We start from the raw sequence: 19250 nt of genomic DNA, 5'->3' as shown, positions 1-19250 counted from the left end.
AACGGTATATGTTCCTCACCATAGAGGAACTGGAACGAAAGACCGTCGAGTCGATCGTCCCTCTGGTCCGCACCAGACAAGGTTGCATAGATGTTATCGCAACACGCCGTGGCCGTGAAGGTGACGGTATACAGGCCACGGCTTTCCTGGTCATTTAGACACAGGATGTCCTCCCTATTGAGGCGGAAGTAGTCAAGAAGAATCACCTCCGCAATGAAGCGGAGGTTCTTCAACTGACGATGGCTCTCCGACACCTCTATGCGGATGGTATTTCGCATCGACATTTCCCCAGAGGGGAAAGCCCAGGAGAACGGCATCTTCCACACCCAGGGACTAAGCCCCTTCCCCAATAGCAGCAGGGGCTCGGAATCCCGCTATAAAAGCGGAACCCTTACCCAAGGCAGAGGTCGGGGGTACCCTAGGTGCTTCCGAAGCTACAGGTAACGCTCAACGTACCGAAAATGCCTTCTGAGACACAAGGTCCCAGAGACAGGGGGATCGCAACCCGTTGTCCGTGGACTAAGCCCGCTCCCCAATAGCAGCAAGGGGGTGAAGTCCCTCCGTAAGGAGAGACAATCCCCCAAGGCCGAGAAGCGGGGTACCACAGACACCTTCCGACCAGACCAAATGCAGATACTACACTTGATCTTAGCCAAAAGGCCGAGAAGCGATAACCGTGAAAGGGGCGGGCCCAACAAGGTCCCCTTCATGGGCACTATCACTGCTTGCTGTCAGGGAGGCTGCCAGACAATTTTCCATGCACACTCTGGGCTGGGGGGCAGTCAACCACCAGTACACACAGCAGAACCTAAACCCATACCATTATTGCTAAGCAGCAAGACAGGGGCCCATTGCACTCCCACGGGGCCTTTTTAAATGCAATCCATAACCCGGATTTGCCAGGAACCCTTCTTACTCCTCCTACTTGCATGTGACACTGGGCTTAGGATCTGCATAGGAAACACACACACAAGCACACACCTACCTTTGTTGCCTGCAGATGCCTCCTTGGCTGTCCCCAAACGGTATCAAACCAACACCCACGGGAAGCTGTAAGCATAGAGGACATGCCTGCACCCCATTGGACTTACCTGTGTGGGTTAAATCCGGGTTATTTGACAACCTATGGCGGTGATGGTTCTGCTCAGGCAGAGCAGTGCTGATGCTCCTCATAAAGCTGTCGCTGCTGTGAAGGTTCTAGGTGACATCACAAATCCCTTTGGTTACATACACAACAAAGCTGGGTTGTTGTTGTTTACACTCTGCAAGGCCTGTGGAAGTGAGTGACATCATAGCACTGTAGTTCTGAGGGTTCAAGATGGATGCAACAATCTCCTGTTGCTTCTATGAAGGCCGTAATAGACGACATCACCAAACAGCTCCATAGTCACATACACAGCAAAGGAGAGATGTTGTTTACACCTAGTGATGTCAGTGGTATTGAGTGACATCACAGCACAGTGCTAAGGCTCCTGGGCCTGGACACAGCAGCGGCTGCAATATCTCAACGGAGAATACGTTTATATCTATGTGTGTGTGTGCGCATATATATATATATATATATATATATATATATATATATATATATATATTTCTCCGCCGAAATCACTTTTAAACCCATTTCCACCTTTTTTTCCCTTCTCTTCCTCTTACTTTTTTTTCACGTTTTTTTACGTTTTTCTCCTTTTCGCCTCTTTTCTGGGCGTATTATTCTTCTTTTTCTTCTTTTTTTTCGTCTAATGCATACCCCATCAGTGCAGCAATGCTTATTCAATACCGCCAGCAGATGGAGACACTGGGGGATAATTTTCTAAGGATTTATACTGATTTTTCCTGTCTGAATTTGTCGCACAGAAAGTTGCAGGCCAAATATGTGTGACATTTCTGCGACTTTAGCTTCTAGAGCATTTTTACAACATTATACATAGGTGCTGAATACATAAAAAGCGACTGTTCAGCGACAGACAAGTCGCATCGGCTGAAAGTAGGCCAGAATGTCAGTCCATGTTGGAGCAGGTTTAGATACAGTCTAAAGCATAGATCTCAAAGTCTGTGCACAGAATTTAGCAAGGGCCTCGCACCTTCTGATGCATCAGGTAGGTGCACAATAGCATAGCCTAACCCTCTGTACTTTGGTCTATATTGATGCGGGACATAGACAGCCAGCTGATGACCAATCCATTAGTGCAATGGATGGCTGGAAGCATTTGTCTTTGCCTTTGCAATACCACAGAAGCAATGCATGGTCAATGTACAGCAATGACACACCTGTGTGAACAGCCAGGGGACCCCCCCCCCCCCCCCATGTTATGTTACATAGTTACATAGTTAGTACGGTCGAAAAAAGACATATGTCCATCAAGTTCAACCAGGGAATTAAGGGGTAGGGGTGTGGCGCGATATTGGGGAAGGGATGAGATTTTATATTTCTTCATAAGCATTAATCTTATTTTGTCAATTAGGAACATTCAGCACCCACCCGCTATCAAGGCAGCTGCCTATCATGTCATGCCCTACCTGCACAGGTGTGCTGGCTACTCAAATGATCCAATTAAGGAGGCCATTTAGTCAGCAGCAGCAGAAGTCCTGTGCCTGGACGCTCCAACAGGGGCCAGACACAAGCAGAAGCAGCAGAAGCAGCAGCAGCACCACCTTTTGTTTTTTGGCTGCAGCAGCAGCAAGGCCCACAGGGCTGGCTAGCTGGCTAGCCAGCAAGCAGGTAGCAATGAAAGTAGGAATCTTTCTTTTTAACCCTGTAAGGGGGTGGTGCACTGTACCCGAAGATACTGCCATATCGGGTCAATGCATAGGGCGACGGAAGCAAGCTTCGAAATCGGCCCCCGTTCTCAAAAATCCATTTAATATATGGTCCCCAGATAGGGGACGTATCAGATATTAAACTGATAAGAACAGATACTACACTTGATCTTAGCCAAAAGGCCGAGAAGCGATAACCGTGAAAGGGGCGGGCCCAACAAGGTCCCCTTCATGGGCACTATCACTGCTTGCTGTCAGGGAGGCTGCCAGACAATTTTCCATGCACACTCTGGGCTGGGGGGCAGTCAACCACCAGTACACACAGCAGAACCTAAACCCATACCATTATTGCTAAGCAGCAAGACAGGGGCCCATTGCACTCCCACGGGGCCTTTTTAAATGCAATCCATAACCCGGATTTGCCAGGAACCCTTCTTACTCCTCCTACTTGCATGTGACACTGGGCTTAGGATCTGCATAGGAAACACACACACAAGCACACACCTACCTTTGTTGCCTGCAGATGCCTCCTTGGCTGTCCCCAAACGGTATCAAACCAACACCCACGGGAAGCTGTAAGCATAGAGGACATGCCTGCACCCCATTGGACTTACCTGTGTGGGTTAAATCCGGGTTATTTGACAACCTATGGCGGTGATGGTTCTGCTCAGGCAGAGCAGTGCTGATGCTCCTCATAAAGCTGTCGCTGCTGTGAAGGTTCTAGGTGACATCACAAATCCCTTTGGTTACATACACAACAAAGCTGGGTTGTTGTTGTTTACACTCTGCAAGGCCTGTGGAAGTGAGTGACATCATAGCACTGTAGTTCTGAGGGTTCAAGATGGATGCAACAATCTCCTGTTGCTTCTATGAAGGCCGTAATAGACGACATCACCAAACAGCTCCATAGTCACATACACAGCAAAGGAGAGATGTTGTTTACACCTAGTGATGTCAGTGGTATTGAGTGACATCACAGCACAGTGCTAAGGCTCCTGGGCCTGGACACAGCAGCGGCTGCAATATCTCAACGGAGAATACGTTTATATCTATGTGTGTGTGTGCGCATATATATATATATATATATATATATATATATATATATATATTTCTCCGCCGAAATCACTTTTAAACCCATTTCCACCTTTTTTTCCCTTCTCTTCCTCTTACTTTTTTTTCACGTTTTTTTACGTTTTTCTCCTTTTCGCCTCTTTTCTGGGCGTATTATTCTTCTTTTTCTTCTTTTTTTTCGTCTAATGCATACCCCATCAGTGCAGCAATGCTTATTCAATACCGCCAGCAGATGGAGACACTGGGGGATAATTTTCTAAGGATTTATACTGATTTTTCCTGTCTGAATTTGTCGCACAGAAAGTTGCAGGCCAAATATGTGTGACATTTCTGCGACTTTAGCTTCTAGAGCATTTTTACAACATTATACATAGGTGCTGAATACATAAAAAGCGACTGTTCAGCGACAGACAAGTCGCATCGGCTGAAAGTAGGCCAGAATGTCAGTCCATGTTGGAGCAGGTTTAGATACAGTCTAAAGCATAGATCTCAAAGTCTGTGCACAGAATTTAGCAAGGGCCTCGCACCTTCTGATGCATCAGGTAGGTGCACAATAGCATAGCCTAACCCTCTGTACTTTGGTCTATATTGATGCGGGACATAGACAGCCAGCTGATGACCAATCCATTAGTGCAATGGATGGCTGGAAGCATTTGTCTTTGCCTTTGCAATACCACAGAAGCAATGCATGGTCAATGTACAGCAATGACACACCTGTGTGAACAGCCAGGAGACCCCCCCCCCCCCCCCCCCCCCCCCATGTTATGTTACATAGTTACATAGTTAGTACGGTCGAAAAAAGACATATGTCCATCACGTTCAACCAGGGAATTAAGGGGTAGGGGTGTGGCGCGATATTGGGGAAGGGATGAGATTTTCTATTTCTTCATAAGCATTAATCTTATTTTGTCAATTAGGAACATTCAGCACCCACCCGCTATCAAGGCAGCTGCCTATCATGTCATGCCCTACCTGCACAGGTGTGCTGGCTACTCAAATGATCCAATTAAGGAGGCCATTTAGTCAGCAGCAGCAGAAGTCCTGTGCCTGGACGCTCCAACAGGGGCCAGACACAAGCAGAAGCAGAAGCAGCAGAAGCAGCAGCAGCACCACCTTTTGTTTTTTGGCTGCAGCAGCAGCAAGGCCCACAGGGCTGGCTAGCTGGCTAGCCAGCAAGCAGGTAGCAATGAAAGTAGGAATCTTTCTTTTTAACCCTGTAAGGGGGTGGTGCACTGTACCCGAAGATACTGCCATATCGGGTCAATGCATAGGGCGACGGAAGCAAGCTTCGAAATCGGCCCCCGTTCTCAAAAATCCATTTAATATATGGTCCCCAGATAGGGGACGTATCAGATATTAAACTGATAAGAACAGATACTACACTTGATCTTAGCCAAAAGGCCGAGAAGCGATAACCGTGAAAGGGGCGGGCCCAACAAGGTCCCCTTCATGGGCACTATCACTGCTTGCTGTCAGGGAGGCTGCCAGACAATTTTCCATGCACACTCTGGGCTGGGGGGCAGTCAACCACCAGTACACACAGCAGAACCTAAACCCATACCATTATTGCTAAGCAGCAAGACAGGGGCCCATTGCACTCCCACGGGGCCTTTTTAAATGCAATCCATAACCCGGATTTGCCAGGAACCCTTCTTACTCCTCCTACTTGCATGTGACACTGGGCTTAGGATCTGCATAGGAAACACACACACAAGCACACACCTACCTTTGTTGCCTGCAGATGCCTCCTTGGCTGTCCCCAAACGGTATCAAACCAACACCCACGGGAAGCTGTAAGCATAGAGGACATGCCTGCACCCCATTGGACTTACCTGTGTGGGTTAAATCCGGGTTATTTGACAACCTATGGCGGTGATGGTTCTGCTCAGGCAGAGCAGTGCTGATGCTCCTCATAAAGCTGTCGCTGCTGTGAAGGTTCTAGGTGACATCACAAATCCCTTTGGTTACATACACAACAAAGCTGGGTTGTTGTTGTTTACACTCTGCAAGGCCTGTGGAAGTGAGTGACATCATAGCACTGTAGTTCTGAGGGTTCAAGATGGATGCAACAATCTCCTGTTGCTTCTATGAAGGCCGTAATAGACGACATCACCAAACAGCTCCATAGTCACATACACAGCAAAGGAGAGATGTTGTTTACACCTAGTGATGTCAGTGGTATTGAGTGACATCACAGCACAGTGCTAAGGCTCCTGGGCCTGGACACAGCAGCGGCTGCAATATCTCAACGGAGAATACGTTTATATCTATGTGTGTGTGTGCGCATATATATATATATATATATATATATATTTCTCCGCCGAAATCACTTTTAAACCCATTTCCACCTTTTTTTCCCTTCTCTTCCTCTTACTTTTTTTTCACGTTTTTTCACGTTTTTCTCCTTTTCGCCTCTTTTCTGGGCGTATTATTCTTCTTTTTCTTCTTTTTTTTCGTCTAATGCATACCCCATCAGTGCAGCAATGCTTATTCAATACCGCCAGCAGATGGAGACACTGGGGGATAATTTTCTAAGGATTTATACTGATTTTTCCTGTCTGAATTTGTCGCACAGAAAGTTGCAGGCCAAATATGTGTGACATTTCTGCGACTTTAGCTTCTAGAGCATTTTTACAACATTATACATAGGTGCTGAATACATAAAAAGCGACTGTTCAGCGACAGACAAGTCGCATCGGCTGAAAGTAGGCCAGAATGTCAGTCCATGTTGGAGCAGGTTTAGATACAGTCTAAAGCATAGATCTCAAAGTCTGTGCACAGAATTTAGCAAGGGCCTCGCACCTTCTGATGCATCAGGTAGGTGCACAATAGCATAGCCTAACCCTCTGTACTTTGGTCTATATTGATGCGGGACATAGACAGCCAGCTGATGACCAATCCATTAGTGCAATGGATGGCTGGAAGCATTTGTCTTTGCCTTTGCAATACCACAGAAGCAATGCATGGTCAATGTACAGCAATGACACACCTGTGTGAACAGCCAGGAGACCCCCCCCCCCCCCCCATGTTATGTTACATAGTTACATAGTTAGTACGGTCGAAAAAAGACATATGTCCATCACGTTCAACCAGGGAATTAAGGGGTAGGGGTGTGGCGCGATATTGGGGAAGGGATGAGATTTTATATTTCTTCATAAGCATTAATCTTATTTTGTCAATTAGGAACATTCAGCACCCACCCGCTATCAAGGCAGCTGCCTATCATGTCATGCCCTACCTGCACAGGTGTGCTGGCTACTCAAATGATCCAATTAAGGAGGCCATTTAGTCAGCAGCAGCAGAAGTCCTGTGCCTGGACGCTCCAACAGGGGCCAGACACAAGCAGAAGCAGAAGAAGCAGCAGCAGCACCACCTTTTGTTTTTTGGCTGCAGCAGCAGCAAGGCCCACAGGGCTGGCTAGCTGGCTAGCCAGCAAGCAGGTAGCAATGAAAGTAGGAATCTTTCTTTTTAACCCTGTAAGGGGGTGGTGCACTGTACCCGAAGATACTGCCATATCGGGTCAATGCATAGGGCGACGGAAGCAAGCTTCGAAATCGGCCCCCGTTCTCAAAAATCCATTTAATATATGGTCCCCAGATAGGGGACGTATCAGATATTAAACTGATAAGAACAGATACTACACTTGATCTTAGCCAAAAGGCCGAGAAGCGATAACCGTGAAAGGGGCGGGCCCAACAAGGTCCCCTTCATGGGCACTATCACTGCTTGCTGTCAGGGAGGCTGCCAGACAATTTTCCATGCACACTCTGGGCTGGGGGGCAGTCAACCACCAGTACACACAGCAGAACCTAAACCCATACCATTATTGCTAAGCAGCAAGACAGGGGCCCATTGCACTCCCACGGGGCCTTTTTAAATGCAATCCATAACCCGGATTTGCCAGGAACCCTTCTTACTCCTCCTACTTGCATGTGACACTGGGCTTAGGATCTGCATAGGAAACACACACACAAGCACACACCTACCTTTGTTGCCTGCAGATGCCTCCTTGGCTGTCCCCAAACGGTATCAAACCAACACCCACGGGAAGCTGTAAGCATAGAGGACATGCCTGCACCCCATTGGACTTACCTGTGTGGGTTAAATCCGGGTTATTTGACAACCTATGGCGGTGATGGTTCTGCTCAGGCAGAGCAGTGCTGATGCTCCTCATAAAGCTGTCGCTGCTGTGAAGGTTCTAGGTGACATCACAAATCCCTTTGGTTACATACACAACAAAGCTGGGTTGTTGTTGTTTACACTCTGCAAGGCCTGTGGAAGTGAGTGACATCATAGCACTGTAGTTCTGAGGGTTCAAGATGGATGCAACAATCTCCTGTTGCTTCTATGAAGGCCGTAATAGACGACATCACCAAACAGCTCCATAGTCACATACACAGCAAAGGAGAGATGTTGTTTACACCTAGTGATGTCAGTGGTATTGAGTGACATCACAGCACAGTGCTAAGGCTCCTGGGCCTGGACACAGCAGCGGCTGCAATATCTCAACGGAGAATACGTTTATATCTATGTGTGTGTGTGCGCATATATATATATATATATATATATATATATATATATATATATATATTTCTCCGCCGAAATCACTTTTAAACCCATTTCCACCTTTTTTTCCCTTCTCTTCCTCTTACTTTTTTTTCACGTTTTTTTACGTTTTTCTCCTTTTCGCCTCTTTTCTGGGCGTATTATTCTTCTTTTTCTTCTTTTTTTTCGTCTAATGCATACCCCATCAGTGCAGCAATGCTTATTCAATACCGCCAGCAGATGGAGACACTGGGGGATAATTTTCTAAGGATTTATACTGATTTTTCCTGTCTGAATTTGTCGCACAGAAAGTTGCAGGCCAAATATGTGTGACATTTCTGCGACTTTAGCTTCTAGAGCATTTTTACAACATTATACATAGGTGCTGAATACATAAAAAGCGACTGTTCAGCGACAGACAAGTCGCATCGGCTGAAAGTAGGCCAGAATGTCAGTCCATGTTGGAGCAGGTTTAGATACAGTCTAAAGCATAGATCTCAAAGTCTGTGCACAGAATTTAGCAAGGGCCTCGCACCTTCTGATGCATCAGGTAGGTGCACAATAGCATAGCCTAACCCTCTGTACTTTGGTCTATATTGATGCGGGACATAGACAGCCAGCTGATGACCAATCCATTAGTGCAATGGATGGCTGGAAGCATTTGTCTTTGCCTTTGCAATACCACAGAAGCAATGCATGGTCAATGTACAGCAATGACACACCTGTGTGAACAGCCAGGAGACCCCCCCCCCCCCCCCCCCCATGTTATGTTACATAGTTACATAGTTAGTACGGTCGAAAAAAGACATATGTCCATCACGTTCAACCAGGGAATTAAGGGGTAGGGGTGTGGCGCGATATTGGGGAAGGGATGAGATTTTATATTTCTTCATAAGCATTAATCTTATTTTGTCAATTAGGAACATTCAGCACCCACCCGCTATCAAGGCAGCTGCCTATCATGTCATGCCCTACCTGCACAGGTGTGCTGGCTACTCAAATGATCCAATTAAGGAGGCCATTTAGTCAGCAGCAGCAGAAGTCCTGTGCCTGGACGCTCCAACAGGGGCCAGACACAAGCAGAAGCAGAAGCAGCAGAAGCAGCAGCAGCACCACCTTTTGTTTTTTGGCTGCAGCAGCAGCAAGGCCCACAGGGCTGGCTAGCTGGCTAGCCAGCAAGCAGGTAGCAATGAAAGTAGGAATCTTTCTTTTTAACCCTGTAAGGGGGTGGTGCACTGTACCCGAAGATACTGCCATATCGGGTCAATGCATAGGGCGACGGAAGCAAGCTTCGAAATCGGCCCCCGTTCTCAAAAATCCATTTAATATATGGTCCCCAGATAGGGGACGTATCAGATATTAAACTGATAAGAACAGATTTTTTTTTTTTTTACATTTTTATTGAAAAAACTCAAAAACTTAAATACATCACAAGAAAATTTTTACAATACTTCAAATACTGTTTTCCATAAATGTAAATTCCACATAGCTAATGCTTTTTTCTGCCCATATCTCTTTTTATCAATTAAATAGTACAAGTAAACTTCACTGTATATCATCTTCAAACATTCTTTTTCACAAATAAAATCTCTTTTGAAGACAAGGATATTACGAACTTTCCATAATACATTTTTTGTACAGTTGATAAAAATCCACAAAATTCTCTCTTTTTCTTTCGTAACTCCATCACTTTTGCCATATAAAACAACTTCATGATTTAAAACTTTTAGACCTGTTAGGAATTTCAATAAAGAACCAATTAGTCTAAAAACCTTTTGTGCAAAATAACAATTCCAGAAAAGGTGCAAAACAGTTTCATCTATATTGCAATTTTCCCGGGGACAGACACATACAGCATTTAGACCTCTTCTATATTGGAAAAATCTTACCGGAAGACACTCATGGATAATCATCCATGCTAAATCCTTGTGCTCATTAAAAAGATATGGCTCGTTTACCTTTTTCCATATTTGTACACACCTATTATAAGAAAAATTAGAGACCATACATATTTCTTCTTGCAAATTTAACTGTACTTCTATCTTGCGAGCATCCCTCAAGGTTAACAAGTCAAAGTCTTTAAGGTTATACATACGTATAATTTTTTCTAAGATGGCATAATGTTTAGGCGGAGTTAAAAGTACAGGAGAAGATAATGATAAAAACACCCATTTTCTTCTTCTAAAAATATGTCCCGCAGAGTACTTTAAAAAACAGGACCATACACTTTTCATAAAAAGTCCCCTAAAACACCAACTAAAAAACCTTAAGTATAAAAATTTTCTAATACAGGGAACCTGTTTTCCTCCATTTTTTTGTGACTTATACATAATATCTCTTTTTAATTTTTCTGCTTTAGAACTCCATAGAAACTCAAAGAGAATCCTCTGAAGTTGCCTAGACATAAGTTCATTAGGAGGATAAATCATATTTAAATAGAGCATAATGGGTATTAGCATAGCCTTAATCACCAAAATTTTACCTTCTAAAGATAATTTCCTAAGGGACCAAAAGTCTACTTTCTTCTTTACCTTTTCTTTTACCATTAGCCAACTTTCCTCACCATTGTTATTTTTATCAAAGATGACTCCAAGGATTTTTATTTTTTCTGACTGTAATTTTAGGTTTGGTATTTGCACGTTTTCCCATTTACCTATATAAAAACAGTCACATTTAGATAAATTAAGTTTAAAAGCAGAAGCTTTACAAAAGAAATCAGTAACATCAACAACTCTTTGTAAAGAGAAGGAACTTTCACAAAAAACATTAATATCATCCATATAGCCACACACTTTAAGGGTGGCATTATTACCTCCAGGAACTGGCACTCCTTTTATTATTTTATCATTCCTTATTAAGTTTAACAGAGGTTCTATTGCACATATAAACAGTATAGGAGACAAAGGGCAGCCTTGCTTTACCCCTGATGATAAATTAATAAAATCTGTAAGGAAACCATTTATTAAAATCCTGCTAAAAGAACCTTTATATAAGAGAGCAATTTGCTTAATAAGTATGTTAGGAAAACCCATGCGTTGTAAAACCATCCATAAAAAACAATGTGATACTCTATCGAACGCTTTATGAAAATCTAGAGATAGAATGGCTATATTTTGATTCCGCTCTTGCTGATACCATATGACGTCCCTAATAGCATTTAAAGGTTCAGCTACACTCCTTCCTGGGACACCACATACCTGATCCACATGGATGACCTTGTGCAAAAATGGCTTCATTCTGTTAACAAAAATTTTTGACATAATCTTATAATCAACATTAAGAAGCGTAATTGGTCTCCAATTTTCTAAGCTGTTCCTATCCCCCTTTTTGGGGATCAGAGACACTATACCACTCCTCCAAGATAAAGGTAGAACATCAGAATTAAAAGCCTCCTTAAAAATATTAAGCAAATCATCTTTAAAAATTTCCCAAAAGGTTTTATAAAACTCTACAGGAAGTCCATCAGAACCTGGTGTTTTACCTGTGGATAAACTTTTAGCAGCAATTTCTAATTCTTGGCATCTTACTTCTGTGCAAAGTGCATCTTGGTCCTCCTTACTTAAACCACAATCTAAAGTGCTTAGGAGAAAATTAGCAGCAGATATATCAATGGGTTTCTCATTAAACAGATCTTGATAAAAGGATTTAGCTTTGGATAACATTCCTACATTAGTAGTTTCATCCTCAATGTTAATCATTAACTTTTTTGTTTCCATTACCTTTTTAAAAAAGAATCTTGTACACTTTTCATCCTTCTCTTTACATTCAACTTTGGAGTTAAAAATTATTTCTTTCCCTTTGTTAGTTATAGCCTTCTGAATATCACTTTTAACACTTAAAATCAGATCGTCTACATATACACCCAGCTCTTTGAGTTGATAATAGGTTTGTAGTTTTGTGTTAAGATCTCTATACCATTTCAATTTCTCTTTTGTTTTTTTAACACCCATCTTAATAAAATACTCTTTAAATTTTACCTTGCAGAATTCCCACCATGCTAAAAGAGAATTAAAATTAGTCCTTGAGTTCTGCAATTTTTTAAAAAGATAGATAAAATTACATTTAATTTCTTCATCTTCAAGCAAAGAGACATTCAGACGCCAGACTCCTTTGGCTCTGCAAACCCCATCAAACTTACATGTAGCAGATAAAATCTTATGATCTGAAAAAAAGGTAGAAGTCAATTGCATATTCCCATAAAATGCAAATCCAGAAGCAAAAATATAATCAATCCTTGACATATAAAGGCTATTCCCCCAGGTATACCCAGGGTCATTAGGGAAAGAGGTTCTCCACAAATCTTTTAAATTAAAATCAACTATAAAATCCTTTAGTTGTTTTTCAGTCTTATCTTTCCTTTGTTCAGATCCTCCAGCCCGCTCCTCTCCTGCCATTATACAATTAAAATCACCAGCGATGATAAGCGGGGATGAACCCGGTAAATAAAACTGAATTTTCTCTAATAAATCAGATCTTTCATCCTTATCTGGAGAGGCATATACATTTAAAAGTCTCATATTCATGTCATTATAAATAATATGAACGAGCAGGGCTCTACCGGGTACAATGTCTGTGAAGGAGGTAACTTTATACTCACTGCTCTTGAACAGTATGCCAACACCAGTCACTTTCCTCTCATTATCCCCTGACCACACAGACGGGCCAAGAGTCCATTCAGATCTCAAAGATGAATAATTGATATCATAATCAATGGCACATTCCTGTAAAAATAAAATGTCTGTAGGCAAAGAAGACAAGAAAGAAAATAAAGCAGCCCTCCTCTCTGGGCTCTTCAAACTCCTCACATTGAAGGAGGAGATATTAACACTTGGTAGCTCCTGGGTCATTCATTATCCTCAGACAAAGAACCCCAATCTGTAGGTGGTGACACAAATTCCTCAATATTAACAGGGTCGGATGCTGTTATAACCTTTTGGCAGACAATCTCCACGTTCCCCTCGTCCGCACTAACTCGACCACTCCTTTTGATGTTAAGGCCCTTTTCCTCTTTCCGGTCTCTGCTTTTCCTCTTTCGCCGTTCTTCTACATCCATCTCCTCTGTATCCCTTCTGGGCGGTCCAGGACCCTCAACTTCCATGAGAGGAGAACCCCTCACTTCTGTCTCAGGTCCCACGACCTTCCCCGGGGACACAATGCTTTTGGAGACATGAGCCACAGCAGGTATCACAGGAATTCCGGTAGCAGAAGACTCAGGCATCACTTTCAGGGTGTGGGTCTTAGGCACAGGCACAGCATCCATGGAGCTCTTCCTCATCGAGGGACCAGCCGACGTAGCCACAATATTGGCCCAGGAGCGTTGAGGACAATCCTTAAAAGCGTGTCCTTTCTGCTTACACACATTACACAGAATCTCATTTTGACAGTCCAAAGTGGTGTGGCCTTTTTGGCCACATCTTTTGCAAATAACCACTTCCTCTTTGCAAGATTCTTGTGTATGACCATATTCATGGCATTTCCTGCAATAATACGGCATCCCAGGGTAGAATAAATAGCCACGTTTACGCCCAATTAAAAAATTTGCAGGTGGGCGACACAGACCTCCAATTCCTCTCACATCTTCTCTGAACTTAACAGCAAACTTATGCTTTCCAGTCCAAAAGTCCATTGCATTCATTATTTTATGAGAGTATTTGACTTCCGCACAATATTGGTTTAAAAATAAGACAATGTCTCTTATATCCACGTATGGATCGTGCATAGTAACCACCAGTGGAACATCGCCATTAGAATATAGAGCAATGAAAACAAGTCCTTTCATATCCTCCTCATTGGCAAGCTCCCGAACTCTCTCAAACATATGGTCACATGCAGATGCGGAAGTCAAGGTAAGAATGAAAAGTCCTTTACCTGGGTCTTTTAGGCAAAACACATCTTCTCTCTGAATGTGCAATAAATCCAGCATAATTCTCTTGACAAAAAATTCCAAAGTCATCTTCTCCTTTTCCTCCTCATCCACTTCAATACGGAAGGTGTTCTTAATCCGAGTTTCAGTATGCGCAGCAAACCTAAGGGTCGCCATGGGGGATCGCCTTCCCGTTCTTTGTAAGTCCTCCTCCTATAGCAGCATGAGGCTTAAGACGGCTAAAAAACCGCCGATGCCTCAAGGCCGAAGGTTCGACGAACTCAGAGCCCCTTGACAAGATACAAGATCTTAGCCAAAAGGCCGAGAAGCGATAACCGTGAAAGGGGCGGGCCCAACAAGGTCCCCTTCATGGGCACTATCACTGCTTGCTGTCAGGGAGGCTGCCAGACAATTTTCCATGCACACTCTGGGCTGGGGGGCAGTCAACCACCAGTACACACAGCAGAACCTAAACCCATACCATTATTGCTAAGCAGCAAGACAGGGGCCCATTGCACTCCCACGGGGCCTTTTTAAATGCAATCCATAACCCGGATTTGCCAGGAACCCTTCTTACTCCTCCTACTTGCATGTGACACTGGGCTTAGGATCTGCATAGGAAACACACACACAAGCACACACCTACCTTTGTTGCCTGCAGATGCCTCCTTGGCTGTCCCCAAACGGTATCAAACCAACACCCACGGGAAGCTGTAAGCATAGAGGACATGCCTGCACCCCATTGGACTTACCTGTGTGGGTTAAATCCGGGTTATTTGACAACCTATGGCGGTGATGGTTCTGCTCAGGCAGAGCAGTGCTGATGCTCCTCATAAAGCTGTCGCTGCTGTGAAGGTTCTAGGTGACATCACAAATCCCTTTGGTTACATACACAACAAAGCTGGGTTGTTGTTGTTTACACTCTGCAAGGCCTGTGGAAGTGAGTGACATCATAGCACTGTAGTTCTGAGGGTTCAAGATGGATGCAACAATCTCCTGTTGCTTCTATGAAGGCCGTAATAGACGACATCACCAAACAGCTCCATAGTCACATACACAGCAAAGGAGAGATGTTGTTTACACCTAGTGATGTCAGTGGTATTGAGTGACATCACAGCACAGTGCTAAGGCTCCTGGGCCTGGACACAGCAGCGGCTGCAATATCTCAACGGAGAATACGTTTATATCTATGTGTGTGTGTGCGCATATATATATATATATATATATATATATATATATATATATTTCTCCGCCGAAATCACTTTTAAACCCATTTCCACCTTTTTTTCCCTTCTCTTCCTCTTACTTTTTTTTCACGTTTTTTTACGTTTTTCTCCTTTTCGCCTCTTTTCTGGGCGTATTATTCTTCTTTTTCTTCTTTTTTTTCGTCTAATGCATACCCCATCAGTGCAGCAATGCTTATTCAATACCGCCAGCAGATGGAGACACTGGGGGATAATTTTCTAAGGATTTATACTGATTTTTCCTGTCTGAATTTGTCGCACAGAAAGTTGCAGGCCAAATATGTGTGACATTTCTGCGACTTTAGCTTCTAGAGCATTTTTACAACATTATACATAGGTGCTGAATACATAAAAAGCGACTGTTCAGCGACAGACAAGTCGCATCGGCTGAAAGTAGGCCAGAATGTCAGTCCATGTTGGAGCAGGTTTAGATACAGTCTAAAGCATAGATCTCAAAGTCTGTGCACAGAATTTAGCAAGGGCCTCGCACCTTCTGATGCATCAGGTAGGTGCACAATAGCATAGCCTAACCCTCTGTACTTTGGTCTATATTGATGCGGGACATAGACAGCCAGCTGATGACCAATCCATTAGTGCAATGGATGGCTGGAAGCATTTGTCTTTGCCTTTGCAATACCACAGAAGCAATGCATGGTCAATGTACAGCAATGACACACCTGTGTGAACAGCCAGGAGACCCCCCCCCCCCCCATGTTATGTTACATAGTTACATAGTTAGTACGGTCGAAAAAAGACATATGTCCATCACGTTCAACCAGGGAATTAAGGGGTAGGGGTGTGGCGCGATATTGGGGAAGGGATGAGATTTTATATTTCTTCATAAGCATTAATCTTATTTTGTCAATTAGGAACATTCAGCACCCACCCGCTATCAAGGCAGCTGCCTATCATGTCATGCCCTACCTGCACAGGTGTGCTGGCTACTCAAATGATCCAATTAAGGAGGCCATTAGTCAGCAGCAGCAGAAGTCCTGTGCCTGGACGCTCCAACAGGGGCCAGACACAAGCAGAAGCAGAAGCAGCAGCAGCACCACCTTTTGTTTTTTGGCTGCAGCAGCAGCAAGGCCCACAGGGCTGGCTAGCTGGCTAGCCAGCAAGCAGGTAGCAATGAAAGTAGGAATCTTTCTTTTTAACCCTGTAAGGGGGTGGTGCACTGTACCCGAAGATACTGCCATATCGGGTCAATGCATAGGGCGACGGAAGCAAGCTTCGAAATCGGCCCCCGTTCTCAAAATCCATTTAATATATTGTCCCCAGATAGGGGACGTAATCAGATATTAAACTGATAAGAACAGATACCTACACTTGATCTTAGCCAAAAGGCCGAGGAAGCGATAACTCGTGAAAGGGGGCGGGCCCAACAAGGTCCCCTTCATGGTGCACTATCACTGCTTGCTGTCAGGGAGGCTGCCAGACAATTTTCCATGCACACTCTGGGCTGGGGGGCAGTCAACCACCAGTACACACAGCAGAACCTAAACCCATACCATTATTGCTAAGCAGCAAGACAGGGGGCCCATTGCACTCCCACGGGGCCTTTTTAAATGCAATCCATAACCCGGATTTGCCAGGAACCCTTCTTACTCCTCCTACTTGCATGTGACACTGGGCTTAGGATCTGCATAGGAAACACACACACAAGCACACACCTACCTTTGTTGCCTGCAGATGCCTCCTTGGCTGTCCCCAAACCGGTATCAAACCAACACCCACGGGAAGCTGTAAGCATAGAGGACATGCCTGCACCCCATTGGACTTACCTGTGTGGGTTAAATCCGGGTTATTTGACAACCTATGGCGGTGATGGTTCTGCTCAGGCAGAGCAGTGCTGATGCTCCTCATAAAGCTGTCGCTGCTGTGAAGGTTCTAGGTGACATCACAAATCCCTTTGGTTACATACACAACAAAGCTGGGTTGTTGTTGTTTACACTCTGCAAGGCCTGTGAAGTGAGTGACATCATAGCACTGTAGTTCTGAGGGTTCAAGATGGATGCAACAATCTCCTGTTGCTTCTATGAAGGCCGTAATAGACGACATCACCAAACAGCTCCATAGTCACATACACAGCAAAGGGAGAGATGTTGTTTACACCTAGTGATGTCAGTGGTATTGAGTGACATCACAGCACAGTGCTAAGGCTCCTGGGCCTGGACACAGCAGCGGCTGCAATATCTCAACGGAGAATACGTTTATATCTATGTGTGTGTGTGCGCATATATATATATATATATATATATATATATATATATATATTTCTCCGCCGAAATCACTTTTAAACCCATTTCCACCTTTTTTTCCTCTTCTCTTCCTCTTACTTTTTTTCACGTTTTTTTTACGTTTTTCTCCTTTTCGCCTCTTTTCTGGGCGTATTATTCTTCTTTTTCTTCTTTTTTTTCGTCTAATGCATACCCCATCAGTGCAGCAATGCTTATTCAATACCGCCAGCAGATGGAGACACTGGGGGATAATTTTCTAAGGATTTATACTGATTTTTCCTGTCTGAATTTGTCGCACAGAAAGTTGCAGGCCAAATATGTGTGACATTTCTGCGACTTTAGCTTCTAGAGCATTTTTACAACATTATACATAGGTGCTGAATACAATAAAAAGCGACTGTTCAGCGACAGACAAGTCGCATCGGCTGAAAGTAGGCCAGAATGTCAGTCCATGTTGGAGCAGGTTTAGATACAGTCTAAAGCATAGATCTCAAAGTCTGTGCACAGAATTTAGCAAGGGCCTCGCACCTTCTGATGCATCAGGTAGGGTGCACAATAGCATAGCCTAACCCTCTGTACTTTGGTCTATATTGATGCGGGACATAGACAGCCAGCTGATGACCAATCCATTAGTGCAATGGATGGCTGAAGCATTTGTCTTTGCCTTTGCAATACCACAGAAGCAATGCATGGTCAATGTACAGCAATGACACACCTGTGTGAACAGCCAGGAGACCCCCCCCCCCCCCCCATGTTATGTTACATAGTTACATAGTTAGTACGGTCGAAAAAAGACATATGTCCATCACGTTCAACCAGGGAATTAAGGGGTAGGGGTGTGGCGCGATATTGGGGAAGGGATGAGATTTTATATTTCTTCATAAGCATTAATCTTATTTTGTCAATTAGGAACATTCAGCACCCACCCGCTATCAAGGCAGCTGCCTATCATGTCATGCCCTAACCTGCACAGGTGTGCTGGCTACTCAAATGATCCAATTAAGGAGGCCATTTAGTCAGCAGCAGCAGAAGTCACTGTGCCTGGACGCTCCAACAGGGGCCAGACACAAGCAGAAGCAGAAGCAGCAGAAGCAGCAGCAGCACCACCTTTTGTTTTTTTGGCTGCAGCAGCAGCAAGGCCCACAGGGCTGGCTAGCTGGCTAGCCAGCAAGCAGGTAGCAATGAAAGTAGGAATCTTTCTTTTTAACCCTGTAAGGGGGTGGTGGCACTGTACCCCCGAAGATACTGCCATATCGGGTCAATGCATAGGGCGACGGAAGCAAGCTTCGAAATCGGCCCCCGTTCTCAAAAATCCATTTAATATATGGTCCCCAGATAGGGGACGTATCAGATATTAAACTGATAAGAACAGATACTACACTTGATCTTAGCCAAAAGGCCGAGAAGCGATAACCGTGAAAGGGGCGGGCCCAAACAAGGTCCCCTTCATGGGCACTATCACTGCTTGCTGTCAGGGGAGGCTGCCAGACAATTTTCCATGCACACTCTGGCTGGGGGGCAGTCAACCACCAG

At 44.2% G+C, this 19250-nt stretch overlaps 6 non-coding genes and 1 pseudogene across 6 annotated transcripts; all 7 read right to left on the bottom strand.

Annotated features, from left to right (window-relative positions):
* Positions 1–454: 454 nt before the first annotated feature.
* On the bottom strand, positions 455–672 carry LOC130314390 (U2 spliceosomal RNA; annotated as a pseudogene).
* Positions 673–2761: 2089 nt separating this feature from the next.
* LOC130314373 (U2 spliceosomal RNA) lies at positions 2762–2952 on the bottom strand. Its single transcript, XR_008862075.1, has one exon. It is a non-coding gene; the product is annotated as a U2 spliceosomal RNA (small nuclear RNA).
* Positions 2953–5050: 2098 nt separating this feature from the next.
* Positions 5051–5241, bottom strand: LOC130314372 (U2 spliceosomal RNA). Its single transcript, XR_008862074.1, has one exon. It is a non-coding gene; the product is annotated as a U2 spliceosomal RNA (small nuclear RNA).
* A 2069-nt stretch (positions 5242–7310) lies between these two features.
* On the bottom strand, positions 7311–7501 carry LOC130314371 (U2 spliceosomal RNA). The gene has a single exon (XR_008862073.1). It is a non-coding gene; the product is annotated as a U2 spliceosomal RNA (small nuclear RNA).
* A 2097-nt stretch (positions 7502–9598) lies between these two features.
* LOC130314388 (U2 spliceosomal RNA) lies at positions 9599–9787 on the bottom strand. Its single transcript, XR_008862089.1, has one exon. It is a non-coding gene; the product is annotated as a U2 spliceosomal RNA (small nuclear RNA).
* Positions 9788–16644: 6857 nt separating this feature from the next.
* LOC130314386 (U2 spliceosomal RNA) lies at positions 16645–16837 on the bottom strand. The gene has a single exon (XR_008862087.1). It is a non-coding gene; the product is annotated as a U2 spliceosomal RNA (small nuclear RNA).
* A 2098-nt stretch (positions 16838–18935) lies between these two features.
* LOC130314383 (U2 spliceosomal RNA) lies at positions 18936–19128 on the bottom strand. The gene has a single exon (XR_008862084.1). It is a non-coding gene; the product is annotated as a U2 spliceosomal RNA (small nuclear RNA).
* Between the last annotated feature and the right edge of the window lie 122 nt (positions 19129–19250).

Source organism: Hyla sarda, unplaced genomic scaffold (genome assembly GCF_029499605.1).
Source record: "Hyla sarda isolate aHylSar1 unplaced genomic scaffold, aHylSar1.hap1 scaffold_1817, whole genome shotgun sequence".
NCBI classification, from domain to species: Eukaryota; Metazoa; Chordata; class Amphibia; order Anura; family Hylidae; genus Hyla; species Hyla sarda.
The sequence above is the reverse complement of the archived record's forward strand: the minus strand, read 5'-3'. Positions and strand labels throughout refer to the sequence as shown.